This window comes from Schistocerca cancellata, chromosome 1 (genome assembly GCF_023864275.1).
Source record: "Schistocerca cancellata isolate TAMUIC-IGC-003103 chromosome 1, iqSchCanc2.1, whole genome shotgun sequence".
NCBI lineage: Eukaryota > Metazoa > Arthropoda > Insecta > Orthoptera > Acrididae > Schistocerca > Schistocerca cancellata.
In genome coordinates, this window is record NC_064626.1 from 784,401,425 (window position 1) to 784,425,215 (window position 23,791).

The 23,791-nt window shown below is 43.8% G+C and overlaps 1 protein-coding gene across 1 annotated transcript in view; it reads right to left on the minus strand.

Annotated features, from left to right (window-relative positions):
• Positions 1–23,791, minus strand: part of LOC126102917 (T-box transcription factor mls-1-like) — a 151,987-nt gene that overhangs the window by 95,445 nt on the left and 32,751 nt on the right. The gene's annotated exons all lie outside the window — the stretch shown is intronic.

Below are 23,791 nucleotides of genomic sequence, written 5' to 3' on the forward strand. Positions count from 1 at the left end.
CGGGTTCGATTCCCGACGGGGTCAGGGATTTTCTCTGCCTCGTGATGACTGGGTGTTGTGTGCTGTCCTTAGGTTAGTTAGGTTTAAGTAGTTCTAAGTTCTAGGGGACTGATGACCATAGATGTTAAGTCCCATAGTGCTCAGAGCCACTTGAACCATTTTGAAAACCGAGAAAACCGTGCCTATATAACAGTATACATTAGATAAGCTAACAAAATAAAGTAAATATACACTATGTGATCAAACGTATACGAACACCCCCAAAAACAAAAGTTTTTCATATTAGGTGCAGTGTGCTGCCACCTAGTGCCAGGTACTCCATATCAGCAACGTCAGTATCATTAGACATCGTGAGACACCAGAATGGGGCACTCCGCGGAACTCAACGGACTTCGAACGTGGTCACGTGATTGGATGTCACTTGTGTCATACTTCTGTATGCGAGATTTCCACACTCCTAAACATCCCTAGGTCCACTGTTTCAGATGTAATAGTGAAGTGGAAACGTTAAGGGGCACTTACAGCACAAAAGTGTACTGGCCGACCTCGTCTGTTGACTGACAGAGACCACCGACAGTTGAAGAGGGTCGTAGTGAGTAGTAGGCAGACATCTATCCAGACTATCACACAGGAATTCCAAACTGCATCAGGATCCACTGCAAGTACTATGACAGTTAGACGGGAGGTGGGAAAACTTGGATTTCATGGTCGAGTGGCAACTCATAAGCCACACATCACGCTGGTAAATGCCAAAAGATGCCTCTCTTGGTGTAACGATCGTAAACATTGGACGACTGAACAGTAGAAAAACGTCGTGTGGAGTGAACAATCACAGTACACAATGTGGCCATCCGATGGCAGGGTGAGGGTATGGCGAATGCCAGGTGAATGGCATCTGCGAGCCTGTGTAGTGCCAACAGTAAAATTCGGAGGCGATGGTGTTATGGTGTGGTCGTGTTTTTCGTGGAGGGGGCTTGCACCCATTGTTGATTTGGGTGGCACTAACACAGCACATGTTTTAACCACCTTCTTGCATCCCACTGTTGAAGAGCAAGTTGGGGATGGTGACTGCATCTTTCAACACGATCGATGTAGCAGAATGGTAACACTACAATAACATCCCTGTAATGGACTGGCCTGCACAGAGTCGTGACCTGAATCCTATAGAACACCTTTGGGATGTTTTGGAACGCCGACTTCGTGGCAGGCCTCACCGACCGACATCGATACCTCTCCTCAGTGCAGCACTGGGCTGCCATTCCCCTAGAAACCTTCCAGCACCTGATTGAACGTATGCCTGCGAGAGTGGAAGCTGTTACGAAGGCTAACGGTGGGTCAACGCCATATTGAATTCCAGCATTACCGATGGAGGGCGCCACGAACGTGTAAGTCATTTTCAGCTAGGTGTCCGGATACTTTTGATCACATAGTGTAGTGCTTGATAAGACAACTTCAAGAGGTATTAAACATAGGAAGTGATAGGGAAACCAATTAAAAGAAAGAATTACCAATTGTAACTAGGGAATATATGGAGCACACAGGCAATCTCAATAAAACAAAAGAAATCATTAAGTACAGGAAAACTGAGGAACATGAAGGAACGGACAGAGTGGAAGTAATAGAAAACTGAGAGAAGCATGTGAAATTAGACGGAAAGTATTAGGCTGTGCTTGGACATTCCAGATCAGATCAGGACTGTGAGCTAGATGTTTCTGTTTTCCAGGCCTTCCAACAAACCAAGGTTTTGGTCTTCATTCGCTAAGTGAAGGATATGGGACTATGGCCCACACTCACTACATGCTCAGCAACCTTCAGCTGCGTTCACACTTATCCTTGAAAACCGTGGCTACATAATAGTTTCCATTAGCTAAACAAACCAAATAAAATAAATACAGGGTGTTACAAAAAGGTACTGACAAAGAAAATATGTTATGTGGACATGTGTCCGGAAACGCTTAATTTTCATGTCAGAGCTCATTTTAGTTTCTTCAGTATGTACTTTACTTCCTCGATTCACCGCCAGTTGGCCCAATTGAAGGAAGGTAATGTTGAATTCGGTGCTTGTGTTGACATGCGACTCATTTCTCTACAGTATTAGTAGCAAGCACATCAGTACGTAGCATCAACAGGTTAGTGTTCCACACGAACGTGGTTTTGCAGTCAGTGCAATGTTTACAAATGCGGAGTTGGCAGATGCCCATTTGATGTATGGATTAGCACGGGGCAATAGCCCTGGCGCGGTACGTTTGTATCGAGACAGATTTCCATTACGAAGGTGTCCCGACAGGAAGACGTTCGAAGCAATTGATCGGCGTCTTAGGGAGCACGGAACATTCCAGTCTATGATTCGCGACTGGGGAAGACCTAGAACGACGAAGACACCTCCAATGGGCGAGGCAGTTCTTCGTGCAGTTGACGATAACCCTAATGTCAGCGTCAGATAAGTTGCTGCTGTACAAGGTAATGTTGACCACGTCACTGTGTGGAGAGTGCTATGGGAGAACCAGTTGTTTCCGTACCATGTACAGCGTGTGCAGGCACTATCAGCAGCTGATTGGCCTCCACGGGTACACTTCTGCGAATGGTTCATCCAACAATGTGTCAATCCTCATTTCAGTGCAAATGTTCTCTTTACGGACAAGGCTTCATTCCAACGTGATCAAATTGTAAATTTTCACAATCAACATGTGTGGGCTGACGAGAATCCGCACACAATTGTGCAATCACGTCATCAACACAGATTTTCTGTGAACGTTTGGGCAGGCATTGTTGGTGATGTCTTGATTCGACCCCATGTTCTTCCACCTACGCTCAATGGAGCACGTTATCATGCTTTCATACGGGATACTCTACCTGTGCTGCTAGAACATGTGCCTTTACAACTACGACACAACATGTGGTTCATGCACGATGGAGCTCCTGCACATTTCAGTCGAAGTGCAAGTACGCTTCTCAACAACAGATTCGGTGACCGATGGATAGGTAGAGGCGGACCAATTCCATGGCCTCCACGCTCTCCTGACCTCAACCCTCTTGACTTTCATTTATGGGGGCATTTGAAAGCTCTTGTCTACGCAACCCCGGTACCAAATGTAGAGACTCTTCGTGCTCGTATTGTGGACGGCTGTGATACAATACGCCATTCTCCAGGGCTGCATCAGTGCTTCAGGGATTCCATGCGACGCAGGGTGGATGCATGTATCCTCGCAAACGGAGAACATTTTGAACATTTCCTGTTAACAAAGTGTTTGAGGTCACGCTGGTACGTTCTGTTGCTGTGTGTTTCCATTCCATGATTAATGTGATTTGAAGAGAAGTAATAAAATGAGCTCTAACATGGAAAGTAAGCGTTTCCGGACACATGTCCACATAACATATTTTCTTTCTTTGTGGGTGAGGAATGTTTCCTGAAAGTTTGGCCTTACCTTTTTGTAACACCCTGTATAGCACTGGATGAGACAACTTCAAGAGGTATTAAACGTAGGATGTGATAGAGAAACCAATTAAAAGAAAGAATTAGAAGTGACTATGTGTCTGCCTGACTGAGAAATATAAAACTCATCACAATCAGGACAAGTGTTTTTGTATACCCCACTGTTGTCTAGTAATTCGGTCTTATCGTCGCTATTGAAAATAAACTTCGCTGCGGTGTTCTTCACATAGATATCATCGGTGAAGCACAACAGATTAAATCACTTAATACAGGCAAGGCCTCCAGGTCAGATTGTATGCCAGTTAGGTTACTTTCAGAATACGCTGATACAATACCTCCATACAGAGCAACCATATAAAACCGCTGCAGGACGCACCAGTACTCAAGAAAGGAAATAAGAGTAATCCTCTGAATTACTGACGTTAATCTGCAGCAGGATTTTGGAATATGTACTGTGCTCGAACATGATGAATTATCTCGAAGAAAACGATTTATTGATAAGCAGCCAACACTGATTCAAAAAATATCGTTCTTGTGAAAGATAACTAGCTCTTTACTCTCGCGAAGTAATGACTGCTATCGATTGGGGAAGTCAAGTTGATCCCATGTATTAAGACTTCCAGGGAGCGTTCCCCAAGGAACTGTTACAGGATTCTGCTGTTCCTGAGCTATATAAACGTTTTAGCATACAATATGAGCGACCCTTTTAGATTATTTGGAGATGATTCTGTCATTTACCGTCTTGTAAAGCCATCATCCATTTCTCACAAGTGACTTCTAATCAAATTGTGTGCCTATAGGGAATTGTCTCAGTTATTCGATTGGACTCGTGATTACCTTTTACAAAGTTCACATTTCGTAGTAATCGACAGAAAATTGTCGAGTAAAACAGAAGTAATATCTGGCGTTCCCCAAGGACCGGTTACAGGCTTTCCTGTTCTTGATCTATATAAACTATTTAGGATACAATCTGAGCAACCCTTTTAAGATTGTTTGCAAATGATGCTGTCATTTACCGTCTTGTAAAGTCATTAGATGATCAAAATCAACTACAAAATGATTTAGACGAAGACGGAGGTCATCAAAAATGTTGTTTTGTATTATCACGAAACAGAGGGAAGAGTCCCACGGATATGATAAACGAATTGAGGTGACAGGCATTACAACAACGGTGTTGGTCGGCTGGAGCTTCTCATAAAATTTCAATCTCTAACTTTCTCCTCCGATTGCGTATATATTTTGTTGGCGTCCAGCTACGTAAGCAGATGTGACCATTGTAATAAAATACGAGCCATGAAAGCTCGTACAGAAAGATGTAAGTGTTCGTTTTTCCCGCGCGCTATTAGTTTTTTTTTTCTTGATTGATTTTCAATTCCCCCGAAGGGGGCGGGCCGGCAGCAGCTTACTACGCTGCTCTACAGCCTACAGACTTTTTGTAAATAAAGGAAGAAGAAAGAGACAAGGAAAAACAGGCGATAAAATGGCGATTTAAAGTAAAAATGGCGTAAAATTGCGGAAAGTTAAAACAGAAAGCAAAGGGGGTTGGCAATGTAGATAAAAGACACAGGAATTAGGCAAGTAACACAGTAGACACACAATTAAAAAAACATGGCGACAGTCTCGTTTCTGTTCGCAAGTAATAAAAAGCACACCCAGCGACAGTATGATGGCTGTTCGCTACACTGCCCAAAAGACACAACACGGAGCACGCACTGGAAAAACACACTGTAAAACACTGCACGAAAAAGGCGGCACAAAGATGGCACTCCCGACCCAAGGCAGATTGGGGGGAAGGGACCTGGAGTAGGGGGAAAAACAAGGAGGGAGGAGAGGAAAAAACGGAAAGGGGGGGGGAACCAAGGAGGGAGAGGACTAATAAAGGGGGGCGCGCTATTAGAGGGTGAAACCGTATATAAATAACCTGAAGGTGGTTAGATAAACCGTCTGCAGACTAATCATGTAGATGTAGATGTATCTCTTCAAGGAATTGGCCATTTTAACAGCACCATCCCTATATATATATGTATATAGGGTGGTCCATTGATCGTGACCGGGCCAAATATCTCACGAAATAAGCGTCAAACGAAAAAACTACAAAGAACGAAACTTGTCTAGCTTGAAGGGGGAAACCAGATGGCCCTATGGTTGGCCCGCTAGATGACGCTGCCATACGTCAAACGGATATCAACAGCGGTTTTTTTAAAAATAGGAACCCCCATTTTTATTACATATTCGTGTAGTACGTAAAGAAATATGAATGTTTTGGTAGGACCACTTTTTTCGCTTTGTGATAGATGGCGCTGTAATAGTCACAAACATATGGCTCACAAGTTTAGACGAACAGTTGGTAACAGGTAGTTTTTTTAAATTAAAATACAGAACGTAGTTGCGTTTGAACATTTTATTTTGGTTGTTCCAATGTGATACATGTACTTCTGTGAACTTATCATTTCTGAGAACGCATGCTGTTACAGCTTGATTACCTGTAAATACCGCATTAATGCAGTAAATGCTCAAAATGATGTCCGTCAACCTAAATGCATTTGGCAATACGTGTAACGACATTCCTCTCAACAGCGAGTAGTTCGCTTTCCGTAATGTTCGCACATGCATTGACAATGCGCTGACGCATGTTGTCAGGCGTTTTCGGTGGATCACGATAGCAAATATCCTTCAACTTTCCCCAAAGAAAGAAATCCGGGGACGTCAGATCCGGTGAACGTGCTTCGATGACCAATCCACCTGTCATGAAATATGCTATTCAATACTGCTTCAACCGCACGCGAACTATGTGCCGCACATCCATCATGTTGGAAGTACATTCCCATTCTCTCATGCAGTGAAACATCTTGTAGTAACATCGGTAGAACATTGCGTAGGAAATCAGCATACATTGCACCATTTCGATTGCCATCGATAAAATGGGGGCCATACGTCCCATAATGCCGCACCATACATTAACCCGGCAAGTTCGCTGATGTTCCACTTGTCGCAGCCACCGTGGATTTTCCGTTGCCCAATAGTGCATATTCTGCCGGTTTACGTTACCGCTGTTGGTGAATTACGTTTCGTCGCTAAATAGAACGCGTGCAAAAAATCTGTCATCGTCCCGTGATTTCTCTTGTGCCCAGTGGCAGAACTGTACACGACGTTCAAAGTCGTCGCCATGCAATTCCTGGTGTATAAAATATGGTACGGGTGTAATCGATGTTGATGTAGCATTCTCGACACCGAAGTTTTCGAGATTGCCGATTCTCGCGCAGTTTGTCTTCTAATGATGTGCGGAATAGCCGCGACAGCAGCTAAAACACCTACTTGGGCATCATCATTTGTTGCAGGTCGTGGTTGACGTTTCACATGTGACCGAACACCTCCTGTTTCCTTTAATAACGTAACTATCCGGCGAACGGTCCGGACACTTGGATGATGTCGTCCAGGATATCGAGCAGCATACATAGCACTCGCCCGTTGGGCATTTTGATCTCAATAGCCAGACATCAACACGATATCGACCTTTTCCGCAATTGGTAAACGGTCCATTTTAACACGGGTAATGTATCAGGAAGCAAATACCATCCGCACTGGCGGATTGTTACGTGATACCACGTACTTATACGTTTGTGACTATTACAGCGCCATCTATCACAATTGGTCCAACTAAAACATTTATATTTCTTTACGTACTACACGAATATGTAATAAAAATGGGGGTTCCTATTTAAAAAAAAACGCAGTTGATATCCGTTTGACCTATGGCAGCGCCATCTATCGGGCCAACCATAGCTCCATCTGGTTTCCCCCTTCAAGCTAGACAAGTTTCGTTCTTTGTAGTTTTTTCGTTTGACGCTTGAGGTTTGCCGATGACATTGTAATTATGTCAGAGACGGCAAAGGACTTTGAAAATCAGATAAACGGAATGGATAATATCTTGAAAAGACGTTATAAGATGAACACTCACAAAAGTAAAACAAGTAGTAGAATTAAACCATGCTATGCTGACGGGAAGAGATTAGGAAATGAGACTCTAAATGATTTTTGCTATTTGGGCAGCAAAATAACTGACGATGAACCAGGAAGATAGAATGTATAATTCAGACGGGAAACAGTAAAGAAAGTTTCTGAAAGAGAGAACTTTTATTACATCAAATTTGAATTTAAGTATCAGGAACAATATCGTTGTCTTGAGCGTAGCCTTGAACGGAAGTGAAACATGTAGAATAGATATTTCAGACTAGAAGCAGATAGAAGCTTTTGAAATATGCTACTGCAGACGAACGCTGAATTTTATTTACGTACGTCGAATAACTGAATAGACTTACGGAAAAAAATTGTGGTACAAATTGACTAAAAGTAAAGATCGGTCGATATGACACATAATGAGGTAGCAAGGAATAGTCATTTTTGTAATGGGAGGAAACATGTACGGTAGGTAAAAACTGCAGACAGTGACCAATGTTAAACTACAATAAGTAGCTTGAAAAGGATGTAGGTTGCAGTTGTCATACAGAGGTGAGGAGACACCTTGTACCGTAAATACTTGCGTGGACGGCTTCATCATACTTATCTTCCAACTGAAGACCCCAATAACAGTAGGTGTGGATAGCGGCACAGACATTAGAGCTTCTGCACATACATTCGAGGTCAAGGTGAAAAGATCTCGGCTTGATAGCGAAAGCCTGCGGTACTTAAGACAAAACGCACTTATTTTCCGATGTAGTTCGCTTTCAAATGATTGCACCTATCCAACATCTATCTAGTGAGTAGTTTTACCAAGCGCAGTTCCGGAAGGTCTGCAATGTAGCCATCTACGTCTACCATACTTCATCGGATTAACATAATAATATTCTAGGATTTTTTTTATTTGAGAATAAGTCGAAGACAAAGAGAGACAAATCTGATAAAGAGGGTAGATGTTCGAACACCTTATACTTCAGATTCAACGGTTTTGGCATCACCAGACTGTCTTTCAGGGCGTGAGCATTTGCCTGAAAATAATCACTTCTTTTTAATTAGCATATCCAGGTGCTGGTTTACTCTTTACAATCAATAACAGAATTACTTATACACTCGAGGAAACACTAGTAAAAATAATAAATCTAGGCTTCCTCTTGCAAAACATTTACATAGTGCTGCAGTTGTTGGTAAGCACCTGAACTGCAACCAGGCTGTCACCGTCCACGACAGTTCTGGAATATTGTGGATATATAAAGTCAGTTAATTTTTTTTTGATGGTCCAATCATTTCTTGGACGTCTGTTGTTGCAGTTGCATCGATAAGCATTTAATAAACGCAAAAACCTTCTTGTACTGCAAACCTTCCTCTTTCGTGTAAAATGTACCATATTCTTTCTTTCAACATCCCTGTGGCGTTAGCTGTTTCGTAAACATTTAATCGCTAAACTTTCAATACCATATTATCCACTTTTCGTAGTTTCCATCTTTTGGTTGCAGTTTAGACGCCGTTCTCAACATTTGAAAACAAAGAAGTTGGTTCTTTTAAACCTTCATCAGCTCTGTGTTAATTTCCTCTGGCGATAAACTGACCAAAACTAAGAATTTAATAACGGCACGATATTGCTGCTTACTCATTTGAACAAAACGCCTCAAACACGACGGCTGTAAAAAACAATCCCACAGTTGAAGTCGATACGTAACCTTCATTATTGCATAAAATGTATCGACACTACGAAAACAAATTTTCATTGTTGCCAGAGCCACCACTCCCGCTGAAAGCTATGTGTATGTGTGTGTGTGTGTGTGTGTTTCGTAAAGTATAAGCTACTTCAACCAGTCGTAGTAACAATTAAGCCCTGATACTTTCAAGATATGCAAAATGCCTATCTCTAATGACCCAGAACCAACTGGAAACGCGATTTGACTAGAACATTATACTTCTTTCATAAATTTAGCACAGCGAAGGAAATGGGCCTGCACATCTTTTGCTTGTATATTGCACATCGAATACAGTAGTTCGTAAAGGCACTTGATTGCACTGAACATATGTTAGCTTTCTGCTTATGGCGTCCAGCTATGCGCGGAGGCTGCCTTCTGATTTGCGCAAGCGTAGATTCAGCATACAAAAACAGTTAATCATCAAGTGAAGCTTTAAATTTTAACTCTCCTTCCTACATAGACTCGTAATAGTGAGTAAGTTAACGTAGCTCATAAACGGCAGTCAGCAAATCAGTATAGGTCAACCTACCTTTATCATCATCTGAAATCCCATAGCATGCAGAGAAGAATTGCCTCTTACTAACAATGTTTAGTTGCACCTCCACAGATGACTGTGCGTTCATCAGAGTACGCAGAGATAAATAAGCAGAGAATTGTCATGAAATACAAGAAGTTAATATTGCAGACCCATAGGGTGATTTCAACCTACAATTCAAAGATTTTAATTTACAAGCAGAAGGAACACTGTCTTTGTGACACATAATCCCCATTGAGTGAGAAACTAATCTTTATTCTTCAGGAGAGTGTAATTCCTTTAAATGTACTATATCACGAAGCAAAACATTGCATGTGAGGTACAACAACCAGCTTTCAAACAGTTACACTTTAGCAACCTATGAGCACCTATTCAACTGTGCACAAGTATCTACCCAGATAGCAACACACGAGTGATCTTGACTAAATCGTGGGCACTAAGCTCACCATGAAAACTACTTTCATTACAGCAAATAAATTGTAATGATATCACCGAATTCCTCATGCGTAGTTGCATCTATGTAACATCATGGGCTTCCTTCCGAAAAGGCAGCCTTCCTCTCAACATCAGAGCACAGCAGAGATCTTTTTCGACTTCTCCACACAGAGTCAGAACAAGTAAATATAATGTAATGTAACAGCCTTCTTGTTTAAAACGAGCAGACGCACGACTTGAGCTTCAGTAATTTCTATTAGCGCTTGAAGCTCGGTTCATTCCGAACACAATTAGGACAATTTTCAACTACAGTGTCGTTTGCTGCTACTTGTACCCTATTCCTGTGCTTGCCCTGCACCCTTTTAGACTGATATCCTTTCTGTCGTTTTCCGAGACTCTGTAACCTAAAATGCCTCCGAATCTCCTCTATACAGCCCGTGTAGCTGTTTCCTGTGTGTTGTGTATTCCTAACCTATTAAGCGGAATCCGAGAACTCGTCACCTTGTGACACAAGTCGAGGAATCTGCAGCCTCCACTGTCGCAGAACAGTCCGAGCCTCTGATTTGGAATCTCCACTCAGCTCTGTATCAAAGATCAGCTGACGGCCCTGTCGACGATGCTACAGATGGTAAGCTCCTCCTTCAAAACTGGCAGTCTTCACCACTTAGCACGGAACTAATAAAATCTCTTCAGATTCAGAGCGACCACAACGTCAGTACTGACATGATCCACCACCTGCAGTTGCCAGCACCCTGTGCTGTTCATGACATTGGAAGAACCCATTCCACATCTGGAGTGACTCCCCCGGGTATGCACACAGAGTGTACACTGGAATTCTTCCTCTATTTAGGTGTATGACCTCCTAAGGGCCCTATTACACACCTAAAAGTAGAGCTCCCAACTACCAGTAATGCCACCCCCTGTGACTGACCAGATATGATAGACCGTAGAGTCCATGCCTGAAACAGCGTAAGTGACGGCATCTGGGCCAGGATATTCCTCAGAGGCAGAGAGCGCCTAAAACCTGTTCATCAGATCTTTTGATCGGCCCTACCAGAAAGTATTTCGCTGCATGCCATACCTCGGAACGACCTCCCATTCGATCATGGGTAAGGCTTCAACCTTAGTGTAGGCAGTAGCTGGTCACAGTAGTGGACCGAACGGAGGGCCCGTGAGACGTGCTGGACGTCCCTTTGCTCCTCACTTTCGGTCCCCCTTAGTGATGTCCCTTGGCAATAGCTTCGAGCTGCGTGATTGATGCCAGCACTGCCTGGAGCTGTGATCAAAGCTTCAGAAACTCACTTTGCATCTGAACACAGCAGTCACAGTCCATATCCATACTAAATACGGTGAAAAAAACTCTAGACGGTTGTTAAAACTCAGACTGACAAACATACAAGAAATTTAAGACCAAAGTTCAAAGAGGAAATTCGAACTAAGTCGCTTCTTATTAGAAGCTGTGTCAACTCACAAACGAAACAGAGAGCTTGTATGTGCTGGTACAGGGATGGAAGCCACCACTCAACAAAGATCTAACAACTGTACATGGCTCTTCAAACAAACAAAATGACTGTTGCGATACCAATAGCGGAACCAGGCACTACACAGTAATAAAAATGCCGAACTGTACCTGAGAAATGAACAAACAAGCACGAAATTTAAGTTTAAACTAAAGAGCACAGAGGAAATCGTAATAAGTTCCTTATTATTAGAGGCTGTGTCAACTTTGAAACGAAACGGTGTGCTTCTATGCACTGCCCAACCCACATGTCGACTGTGGGTGAACGCCACATGTTGTTCTTACTGCTCGCTTTTATGTAATCGATTCTTTCTTTCTTAGTGAAGACTTATCCCAGAAAATTATTCCATAAGACATTATTGAGTGGAAATACGCAAAATATGTCAATATGTTGATTTGTTTGTTTCCAAGACTAGGAATTACATGAAGAACAAAGTTGCTGAACTTACTTGTTTGAGAAGTGCAGTTGTATGCTTCTCCTAATTCAAGTTTTCATCAGTATGAACATCCAGAAATTTGGAGCATTCTGCCCTGTTTACTGACTCCCGTTCACGTGCTACATTAATTGCTGGTATGACTAGTTGCTGTACAGAATTGAATACAGTGTGTTTTCTCAAAATGACGGGAGAGTCCACTTTCAGAGAACCACTTAAAATTCTTTGGAAAATATCATTAACAGTCTTTTCTGTTGCTAGTATTGTCTGCAACAAGTACCAATTCTGCTTGTTGAATGCTAAGTGGAATGTCAGTTAGAGATATGAGGAATAGAAGTGGACCCAAAATTGAACCCTGTAGGACTCAATTTTTTTTATTTTTTTCCCCTCCAGTCACTAAAATTTTCTACCTTGACAACATTGTTTGAATTATTTAGAACAACTTTTTGCAACTTGTTCGTTAAATATGATTTAAACAAATGTGTGTAAAGTCAACAGTTCCTTAAAACTTTAGTTTTTATAACTGTGTAATATGAGCTACATAAACACTTTGAAAAGATCACATATTTTATTATTTAAGGCTTGTAATATTTGGTGGATGAATGTATAAATAGCACTCTCAGTCAAGCAACCCTTCTGAAATCCAAACTATGAAATGCTAAGTAAATAGTATCTACTTAAACATGAGACTAATCTTAAGTACATTAGTTTTCCGAATATTCTGCAAAAATATGTAAATAAGGAAATTAAACAAGAATTATTTAAATCTTTCTCGTTTCCTTTATTATAAAGAGGTTTAACAATTTAACTGTTACATTTATCACTGAGGACATTGCTTATTAAGTTAGAGCAACTTTTCAGAATTCTGTTTGAAATTACATGAACACCCTGTGAGCTTCTGTTTTTTAGAATTTTTATAACTCTGTTAATTTCAGTGAAGGATGTTAGTGCTACTTCTGATTGCTTAAAGTTTAATCAAATGGCATTCTAATATATTTGTTACTACTTCAGCTAAATCATTAACCCTATTTACAAAGTGACTGTTAAAACACTCACAATTTGTGAGTTATCAGGAACTACATTGTCATTTAGTTTAATTATTGTGTTATCTAGAACAGTGACTGATTGTCCTGTCTCCCATTCGACAATATGCCATATAGTTTTAATATTATTACCTGCATTATTTATTTCAGTTAGATCATGTACACTTCTGGATATTTTAATGACTTTCTTTAAAGTACTACATTATTTTCTGTAGTATGCAGGTAATGTCAGATCTTGACTTGTTCTGGCTTTTATATAAATTTCCCTCTTCCTCTTGTATAGGATTTCAATTCCCTTAATTGGCTATGGTTTACTTGTTTTTTGAATGGAATTTTTGGGTAACGCTGTATGAAAGCTACTTTTAAATATTGACACAAACTGTTATGCAATAAATTGAATTTGACATTAATGTATCTTTGTATATACAGCACATCTCATACCGCCTATTTTAATTTAAAACACTCTGTCCTGTTCTCATTAGTAAGCTTCACTGCTTTGTGCAGTGCTGTAGCGCTATTTCTATTAACTTGATCAGACAGTTCATTAACAATGGGTACTCATTCATTGTTTAGCCCGAGTCTATAAATATGTTTTACATCAACGACCTGCTACACAGTTGCACATAAGTTGGAAAATTAACTGCCGAAATTACATTGAAAATCCAAATAATTGTTCCAGTTTAGTTGTCCTGTCAGAATCTTTTAAGAAGTCTGTACTGAAATCTCCAGAAACTACTGACTGTTTTTTCATGTCTCCCAGGAAGCTCAATAATACATCTAGATTTATCATAAGTAGCTAAAAGTTTCCTTGAGGGGATCTATAGACTGTTACAATTACCAGAGAAGTTTACAAACTTTCAGCACACTGGAATATCTGTGGGTCAGTAACTTCTGTTAATCAGTAACTTCTGATACAAGAGAAGTATTCTGGAGTACCTTTTTTTGCAAGCACATGCCTCGTAAGTCCTGATCTACACAAAAACTGTTTGTTTCAATATTTCTGACTATGTGTCAAACTGTAACCTAAGTTAAAACTCCTCCTTTTTCCATGTTAAATCTATGTGAAAATGATGCTAGTCTATAATCCCTGATATTTAACTTCTCCATCCTTGTGATTACATAGTGTTCAGAGAGGCACTGAACATCCATTTCTTCAGAGTTTTCCACATCTTCTATACAAGAAGGTCATCTATCTCGTTTTTGAGCTCCATATTGTTCTGATGAAATAAATTATTTTTTTTGTGGGAACTATAACATATACCGTGTTCTTCTTCAGTTCTAATTTCTTTCAAAAATGTCTGCCTGTAACCTGAAAAAACTAGAACTGTGCCCCTCTGACTCCAGAAAGCACAAGATTTTGTCTTGTGTGCTTGTGGCCCTTCTTACACATTCTGCAAGATGCTCAGCTTATCTGTCCTTTTCCCTCCTATTTATGTGCAGGCCGTGTTTGTGTATCCTCGTCTCCTAATTGCAATAGCAGGTACAAGACAGATATGAAACTTCGGTTTAGTCAGAAGCAATCCAAGCTTTGTTTACGCGGCTGACAGTTCTATTAATCCAGTGCTGGTCATGTCGCTGCAAAACGTCCATAAATCCCAAACGAGCGTGTATTCACCTATTTCCTCTACTCTAGATCACCTTTAATACCATGCTCTAAGTTGCTAGCCCAGCTGTTTCCTGCTCCTCATTCTACACTCCTGGAAATTGAAATAAGAACACCGTGAATTCATTGTCCCAGGAAGAGGAAACTTTATTGACACATTCCTGGGGTCAGATACATCACATGATCACACTGACAGAACCACAGGCACATAGACACAGGCAACAGAGCATGCACAATGTCGGCACTAGTACAGTGTATATCCACCTTTCGCAGCAATGCAGGCTGCTACTCTCCCATGGAGACGATCGTAGAGATGCTGGATGTAGTCCTGTGGAACGGCTTGCCATGCCATTTCCACCTGGCGCCTCAGTTGGACCAGCGTTCGTGCTGGACGTGCAGACCGCGTGAGACGACGCTTCATCCAGTCCAAAACATGCTCAATGGGGGACAGATCCGGAGATCTTGCTGGCCAGGGTAGTTGACTTACACCTTCTAGAGCACGTTGGGTGGCACGGGATACATGCGGACGTGCATTGTCCTGTTGGAACAGCAAGTTCCCTTGCCGGTCTAGGAATGGTAGAACGATGGGTTCGATGACGGTTTGGATGTACCGTGCACTATTCAGTGTCCCCTCGACGATCACCAGTGGTGTACGGCCAGTGTAGGAGATCGCTCCCCACACCACGATGCCGGGTGTCGGCCCTGTGTGCCTCGGTCGTATGCAGTCCTGATTGTGGCGCTCACCTGCACGGCGCCAAACACGCATACGACCATCATTGGCACCAAGGCAGAAGCGACTCTCATCGCTGAAGACGACACGTCTCCATTCGTCCCTCCATTCACGCCTGTCGCGACACCACTGGAGGCGGGCTGCACGATGTTGGGGCGTGAGCGGAAGACGGCCTAACGGTGAGCGGGACCGTAGCCCAGCTTCATGGAGACGGTTGCGAATGGTCCTCGCCGATACCCCAGGAGCAACAGTGTCCCTAATTTGCTGGGAAGTGGCGGTGCGGTCCCCTACGGCACTGCGTAGGATCCTACGGTCTTGGCGTGCATCCGTGCGTCGCTGCAGTCCGGTCCCAGGCCGACGGGCACGTGCACCTTCCGCCGACCACTGGCGACAACATCGATGTACTGTGGAGACCTCACGCCCCACGTGTTGAGCAATTCGGCGGTACGTCCACCCGGCCTCCCGCATGCCCACTATACGCCCTCGCTCAAAGTCCGTCAACTGCACATACGGTTCACGTCCACGCTGTCGCGGCATGCTACCAGTGTTAAAGACTGCGATGGAGCTCCGTATGCCACGGCAAACTGGCTGACACTGACGGCGGCGGTGCACAAATGCTGCGCAGCTAGCGCCATTCGACGGACAACACCGCGGTTCCTGGTGTGCCCGCTGTGCCGTGCGTGTGATCATTGCTTGTACAGCCCTCTCGCAGTGTCCGGAGCAAGTATGGTGGGTCTGACACACCGGTGTCAATGTGTTCTTTTTTCCATTTCCAGGAGTGTATAAGTACCTGATCATATTCATCAAAATCTCTGCGCAAAGCCCCGTTCTCTGTCACATGATTAAGCTTCCACTTGTTTTACGCTGCTTGTGGCATAGTATTCTACACCCAGCTTCGCCTTTAACATTTGACCTAGACCCCTTCCCTGCCTGCTCCCTAGCAGCAAGATACATTACTTTCTACTTGACTTTTCAACCGCCCTGTTTTGAAGTTGTTCCTATAAGTCTGCTGCACACTAGTTTACTCATGAACGGGTTGTGCCTCTATTCCTATTTCAGGAAAGAAGTCAAACTGATTGCTGACTGGAGTATTAAATGTGATTTGCGAGGTTTACTGCTTTTGTTTATTGCTTGTTACATATTCCCACTTCTACTGTCTGTTTCCCCTTTATCATTTTTAATACTGCCTGAATACACAATTACGGTATAAGAGAAAAAAGTCACACAACGGGGAGTTGTGCAAACTGGTCGCAAATTGACTTTCATACAGGTAACGACGGGAAAAGCAACATTGTAAACTTTGGCGGCCGTTAGATGAACGTGAGACGCTGCAGCGCAGTAACCGTGCAGCTGGGAAGGGTAGTAAATAGTGAACATGTCGATACCAGGACAGAGAGTATTTCATTCATTGTACTCTGTTGGACATTAACTATGCCTTGCAGACAGGTACGTGAACAATATACGCAGATCTCAGCATGCGAGAGAGGACGGGTAGTTGAGATCAAAGAAGCCAGTTTGAGTAGTTGGCGAATCGCTCGACATTTTAATAGGAGCGATGCCACTTTTCGATGCCACTGGCAGGAATGGGTGAACCATGACGGAACACAGCTTCAAAAACTGGCAATCGACCTAGAAAGACGGCATTATGTGAGGACTCAGCAATCGTCAGAAAGCACTCAGAGCCCCAGATTTATCATTATCATCGAACCGATATGCAACTGGTTCTGGAGTTACAAAGACCATTAATAGGCGGCTAACAGAAGAGGAGCTGAGCTCACGGCACCCATTGCCCCAACTACCATTGAACTCTGTACACTGACAAGCCCATTTGCAATGGTGTTGAATACATTCAGAGTGAAATCTCATTGACTGGAGTGAAACTGTCTTCAGTGATGAGTCTGTCCTCGAATTGAGCTCGCATGACAAGCGAAGACTTGCGGGAATGAGATTTTCACTCTGCAGCGGACTGTGCGGTGGTATGAAAGTTCCTGGTAGATTAAAATTGTGTGCGGACCGAGACTCGAACTCGGGACCTTCGCCTTTCGCGGGAAAGTGCTCTACCATCTGAGCTACCCAAGCACGACTCACGTCCCGTCCTCACAGCTTCACTTCTGCCAGTACCTCGTCTCCTACCTTCCAAACTTTACAGAAGCTCTACTGCGAACCTAGCAGAACTAGCACTCCTGGAAGAAAGGATATTGCGGAGACATCGCTTAGCTACAGCCTGGGGGGATGTTTCCAGAATGAGATTTTCACTCTGCAGCCGAGTGTGCGCTGATATGAAAATTCCTGGCAGATTAAAACTGTGTGCCGGACCGAGACTCGAACTCGATCGGGCACACAGTTTTACTATGCCAGGAAGTTTCAAGCGAAGACTTGTCTGGAGACTCCCCAGAACGACGGTTGAATCCCGCGTCCGGCCATCCTGATTTAGGTTTTCCGTGATTTCCCTAAATCGATCCAGGCAAATGCCGGGATGGTACCTTTGAAAGGGCACGGCCGACTTCCTTCCCCATCCTTCCCTCATCCGATGAGACCGATGACCTCGCTGTTTGGTCTCTTCCCCCCAAACAAACAACAACAACAACTCCCCAGAAATTTGGAAATTTGTGATAAGTACCTAAGGGACCAAACTGCTGAGGTTATCGGTCCCTAGGCTTACTCACTACTTAAACTAACTCACGCTAAGGACAACACACATACCTATGCATTCGACTGGGGGAGTCACACGAAAAAGTGGCAAGGCGCCCCAGACAGAAGTGGGATACCAACCTGAGTGTCGCCTGCCACATGAGGCGATAACCACGACTGATGGTTGGGTGCCATTTAATTTCATAGCAGAACCCCTTTGTAACTGTGACACTCTTACAACACAGCAGTATGTCGACGATACTCGACAGCCGATTTTGTTGCCCTTCTTGGCAAGCCATCGCGGGTTTACACTTCAGCAAAATAATGCCTGCCCTCACAGAGCGAGTGTTTCTACTGCTTGTCTTCGTGCTTGCCATTGACCTGCAAGGTCACCAGATCTCCCCCAGTTGAGAACGTTTGGAGCACTATGGGCAAGACTCTCTAATCAGCTCGGAGTTTTGAGGATCTTACGCATCAATTGGACAGAATTTGTCTCAATGTCCCTCAGGAGGACATCCAACCACTCTACGAATCAGTGCCAACCCAAACAACTGCTTGCGTAAGGACCAAAGCCGGACCAATGCGTTGTTGACTTGCTCAGTTTGTGAACAAGCTCTTTCTCTTGAATAAATCATATATTTTTTCAGAAATTGTTATCATCGTTTATCTGTACATGTACATCACATCTATTTACTTCGGTCCCATTCGTGGCGTGTCTTTTGTCTCAGAGTGTATTTTTTCCCTGTTCAAATATTTTATTTCTTGTACGGCAAGCTGGCAAGTTTCCCTGATCCGGCTCAAGTACCGACACGTTCAATCACGACAGTTTCCGCGCTCCCGGCCTGGTATTGTGAAGGGTTGTCAGGTGGTCCTGCGGCTCACTGCCTCGCACCGTGTGAGCGGCCGCGCGAGGGCGGGACGTGGCGGGCCGCGAGGCCAGGCGTGACGCGGGGCACAAAGGCGGCGCTGTCTCCGCTGCCGCTGACGGCGACGGCGCGCGCCGGAAGGCATTACAAAGGCATCAGCGGCGCCTCGGGTTACGCGGCCCGGCCGCCATTGTCTGTCATTATGCGGCCGGGGTCCGCGGCTGGCGATTAGCTGGTCTCGCGCCGCTGTTTTGATCGCCTGCGCGTCGCGCCTTTGTCTCCGTAAGGCTGGCAGCTCTCGCGTCGTTTCTAACGTCGCCCGCGGGTCCGCTGTCTCCTCTCCCACGTGTTCTGAAGGCGCCTAGATGAGCTGCCAAGGGCTCACGCGTTCCTTAACCACCAGGGATTTCTTCCATTGAAAACACAGCTTCTGAATAAAATCTTTTGATTTGTGTAGCTCTTACCTAGGTAAGCAAGAATAATAAGAGTCATGCGATCCTCCATTTTATTTTCCCGAAAAACACAAGGATTTAAACTTTTACGTCCAAATGCACTGTCCAGTCACATTAATACAACATTTGCCAGAAGTCTGTGCAACCACCTTTTGCAGCGTGGACGCGCAGGAAGAGAGTCGGTGAAGTTCTGGAAGGTAGCGACATGGCCGTAGGGCTATGCTGACTCCAGTGTGGTGCCAGTTGCACTAGCTTTTTCGGTTGAGATCAGTGGCGCGAACAACCCGATCGAGGTCATCCCACAGATTGGGTGTAAATCCAGAGAGTTTGCTGGCCAGGGGAGTACGGTAAACTCGCTCTTCCCATCACGCACGTACACTGCGAGCTGTCTGACACGTTGCGATGATTGTATTGTACCCTCCACAGTGACGAGATCACCCAAAAAAAAAAAAAATCCTCCGGAGATTGTTGTGATTCTGGTGATTGTTGATAGACGTTGATAGATGCCATCGTGCTGAGGAATAAAAGAGCTGTTTGTTGGAGTGGACATGGTCCCCAGCGATGGACGCATACTTGTGTTGAACCATTGTACCCTCCACAGTGACGAGATCACCCAAAAAAAAAAAAAATCCTCCGGAGATTGTTGTGATTCTGGTGATTGTTGCAGGGACATACCCGCCAACGGCCATCTGTCAGATGGAGCATAAAACGTGAATCATCTGAAAGCGTCACTCAGTGGACGTCTCCTTTCGGTATTGGCGTACAAATTCCAGTTTTCGTCAGCGATAAACGGCAGTCAGCATGCGTTCACGAACAAGGCATCTGCTGCGGAAGCCCATACATAGCAACGTTTCCTGTAAGGTCATTGAGGAGACGCTGTTGGAGGTCTCTTGGTTCATATGGGTGGTCGGTAGCTCAACAGGCGCACGTCTGTTCGTCCGAACACATCTCTGCAGCCTGTCTTCTATGGCCCGTGGTGCATCACAGTTGCCTAGGCGCCGAGTCTTGATAGCATCATCTTGCCATGCATCGTATACTGTAACCACCGTGCCACGCGAACCGCTTACGAACAACGTTTCGGAAATGATTCCATTCTTGGCCAGAAAGCCAACGATCGTACCCATTTGCCGCCGTGGTGGCCGGGTGGTTCTAGGCGCTACAATCTGGAACCGCGTGACCGCTACAGTTGCAGGTTCGAATCCTGCCTCGGGTATGGATGTGTGTGATGTCCTTAGGTTAGTTAGATTTAAGTAGTTCTAAGTTCTAGGGGACTGATGACCTCAGCAGTTAAGTCCCATAGTGCTGAGAGCCATTTGAACCCTCGTACCCATTTGGACTTTAAATAAATCGCTCTGTTTCCACATTACGACAACGACTGCACTGTTTTTTTTCTTTCTTTTTTTCCACGTCCTCCCGATAGTGCTGTCACCTGCTGTCAGTGAGTGATTATTGCACGCTGATGTCGAGCATAGGTGGTGGTCACATTAACCAGACTGGACCATGTGTTTCGGTAACCGATGGTTGACGTCGCTCTCAATCAAATGGCACGTCCCTGAAGTGCTTGTCACAGCTAACCGTCATCGTCCATCCAGAAAGTTCCGAGACTGATGTTATTCCTGGCGTACAAGCGACGGCAGCGCAGCAATTACGGCGGCAGTTTCAACTAACAGCTGTGCATTCGATCTGTCAGTGGTGAGCCGACAGTGTTAAATAGTGGTCGTGTGGCCGTAGCGTGTCAGCGTTGTTGTGTCACAAACTGCAGTGGACCAACAAACGGAACATTCCTAAGTCAATGAAATTATAATTAAATCAATACCCGCTGTTGAAAGGCGCTGATTTACATCAACGGGGACAGTTGAAAATGTGTGACCCGACGGGGGCTCGAACCCGGTATCTCCTTCTTACATTGCAGATGCTCTATCCATCTGAGCCACCGAGAGCACAGAGGATACTGCGACTGCAGGGATTTATCCCTTGCACGCTCCCCGTGAGACGCACATTCCCAACATAATGTCCACACACTACATTCGTAGTGCCCCTGCCCATTACACTCATTACTCGTGGCAGACAATCTTACCGAGTCCCGTAAGAGCTCCGGCAATGCATGTGCATCCAGCACAGAAGAAGAAGGTCAATGGCCGGTTAGCCTTAATTATATGAAGATGGTATCTGCTCTTGCGGACATGTCCGAAAGAACAGATACCATCTTCACATAGTTAAGGCTAACCGGCCATTGACCTTCTTGCGGACATGTCCGAAAGAACAGATACCGTCTTCATATATCTAGGTCAAGTGTTCACGATATTCTGCAGAATGTTTTGAAGAAAATAAGTCTGTAGAAACTTTGTCCTACAGACTTTGACCCCGAAGAAAAACCAACGACGAGTTGACGCCTGCCGCAACTTGATTGAAATGAAGAACGTGCCAGGTATTTTCCACATAATATCATTAAGAGTAACGAAACTTGATGTCATCAATGTGAACCGACCACGAAACGACAAAGTGCAGAATAGGTCTCTGGTGGTTCGCCAACACCGGAGGAAGTGCGAACGTGACGCCTAAGTTGAACGACATCCTAACAAAGGACTTTTCTGACAGTTTCACGTGCCTATTACAGAAATGAAGAAGCGGATGACGGACGTGAGGTACCCTCGAAAAGGTCAGGAATCAGCTGTACTCACAATGTTCATGTGGCAACATTTTCAAACAGACGATACCTCTTCGATAATAGCAAGAATCCAACGGACTACAGAAACAGAGAGCGAAGAATCAACGTCCCATTATCCTACTAAACACAGAACTAACGTCATGTCAGACCTGCGTCTTCCTCCAAGAAAAATTGTGAAGCGATTTCGTACTGAGTGCATAAGTATGGCAGATGCCACGTGAAGGATCCAGTGGTGAGTCACAGAAGGTCACCACTTACTAATGTTTACAAAAAAATGCGCAATCGTCCACAAAAGAGGAACAGCTGGCAACAAAAGACATGTTGTCAATGGCGGCAAAAGATATGTTGACAGTGGCGGCAGGTACTCGATGGACACTGTCTAATGTCTAAAATAAATAACTGTATGTATCTCTCGTTAAGATTAGGGCCTTCAGGCCATTTATCACATCAGACCACGGCTTTACAAACTCACGAACACAGTTCTGCAGTTGCCCACAAATAGTGGCGAAAATATGATTCCGTCCAGCCTTACGTGTAATTAACGTACTAACAATTTAAATAGTTACACTGACAGCGTAATCATTACCGGTAACACTGTTTGGAGTAACAATAGCGAAGTAATAATAATAATAATAATAATAATAATAATAATAATATTAATAACAACCACGGCACCTAAAAATTGGCTTTGATTCGCTGCTATAAGAAATTCCCCCAGCCGCCAATATATTTCCTTCATTTCCCGTCTGAAAAATCTACAACTATGTCCTTTAAATATGAGGACCCGCTCAATTTAGAAATAAACGTAGGTGTGCCGGTTATGTCACGGCCAATCACATAGAAATTAACCTAAGTGACTCTACAAAGCTACAGGCCACCCACCCTTGCAAAAATGGTACAAACCTCATTTATGATATTAAAGTACAAAAGGTAGTACTAAATCATCTCCAACACAAATAAATGATATAACTCACACAAAAGTTGACTTAATCCATGTAGTGCATATTGATGGCAACGAAGGGTAAATCATGGGCTTGGTAATATTTTACCTGTGCTTCAGAAAGTAGAGTCCTACGTAGTTCTTCACGGTACGTTAGTTGCGGGAAACGAAATTAAAGCATACATGAGTTGTCATTTCAAGTACCATTTCAAGGCAGCCAAACATCGCCTTGTATCTACTTTTTGTAAGTTGGTGGTACAACTGTGAGAGTGAGTTACCGTTTCTTGGGAGTGAATGATATATATTTTTACGGAGAAGAGAGTGTTGTACTTGGAGTTTAGTGCGCCAAGCATTACTTGATGTTTGCTGGTCAATATTTCAATCCAGTCATCGATTTTAGAATCACATTAAAGCAAGTGAACACTAGAGGTCACCATAAGCAGTTTCCTCCATTTTATACTGTTTTTTTTTTTTTTTTGGTGAGACACGAGGTTATATTTTGTGCAGCTTTTGTAAAAGTTTTGACTTCTAGACGTCTAAGTGCTGTATAATCGTACAGGCTGTGTCCGTCAGAGACACAGCACCTCGTGTTCCTGCTGCTAATAAGGCGAGTGCACCGTTCGTTTGTTACACATTTTTACGAGCTTCCAACAGGAGCGACTTCTTTACAGATACCTGTGTAGTTACTAGATTATTTTTGTAATTTCTTGCGTGTTCGAGCGCTTACTAGGCACAACCTTTTATTTTTAGTTTAATTACAGTGTAGTGTACAGTACCGCAGTTGTTATCGACCCTCTTATCGTATAGAAGTTTGTTTGTTTCGGTCAGTG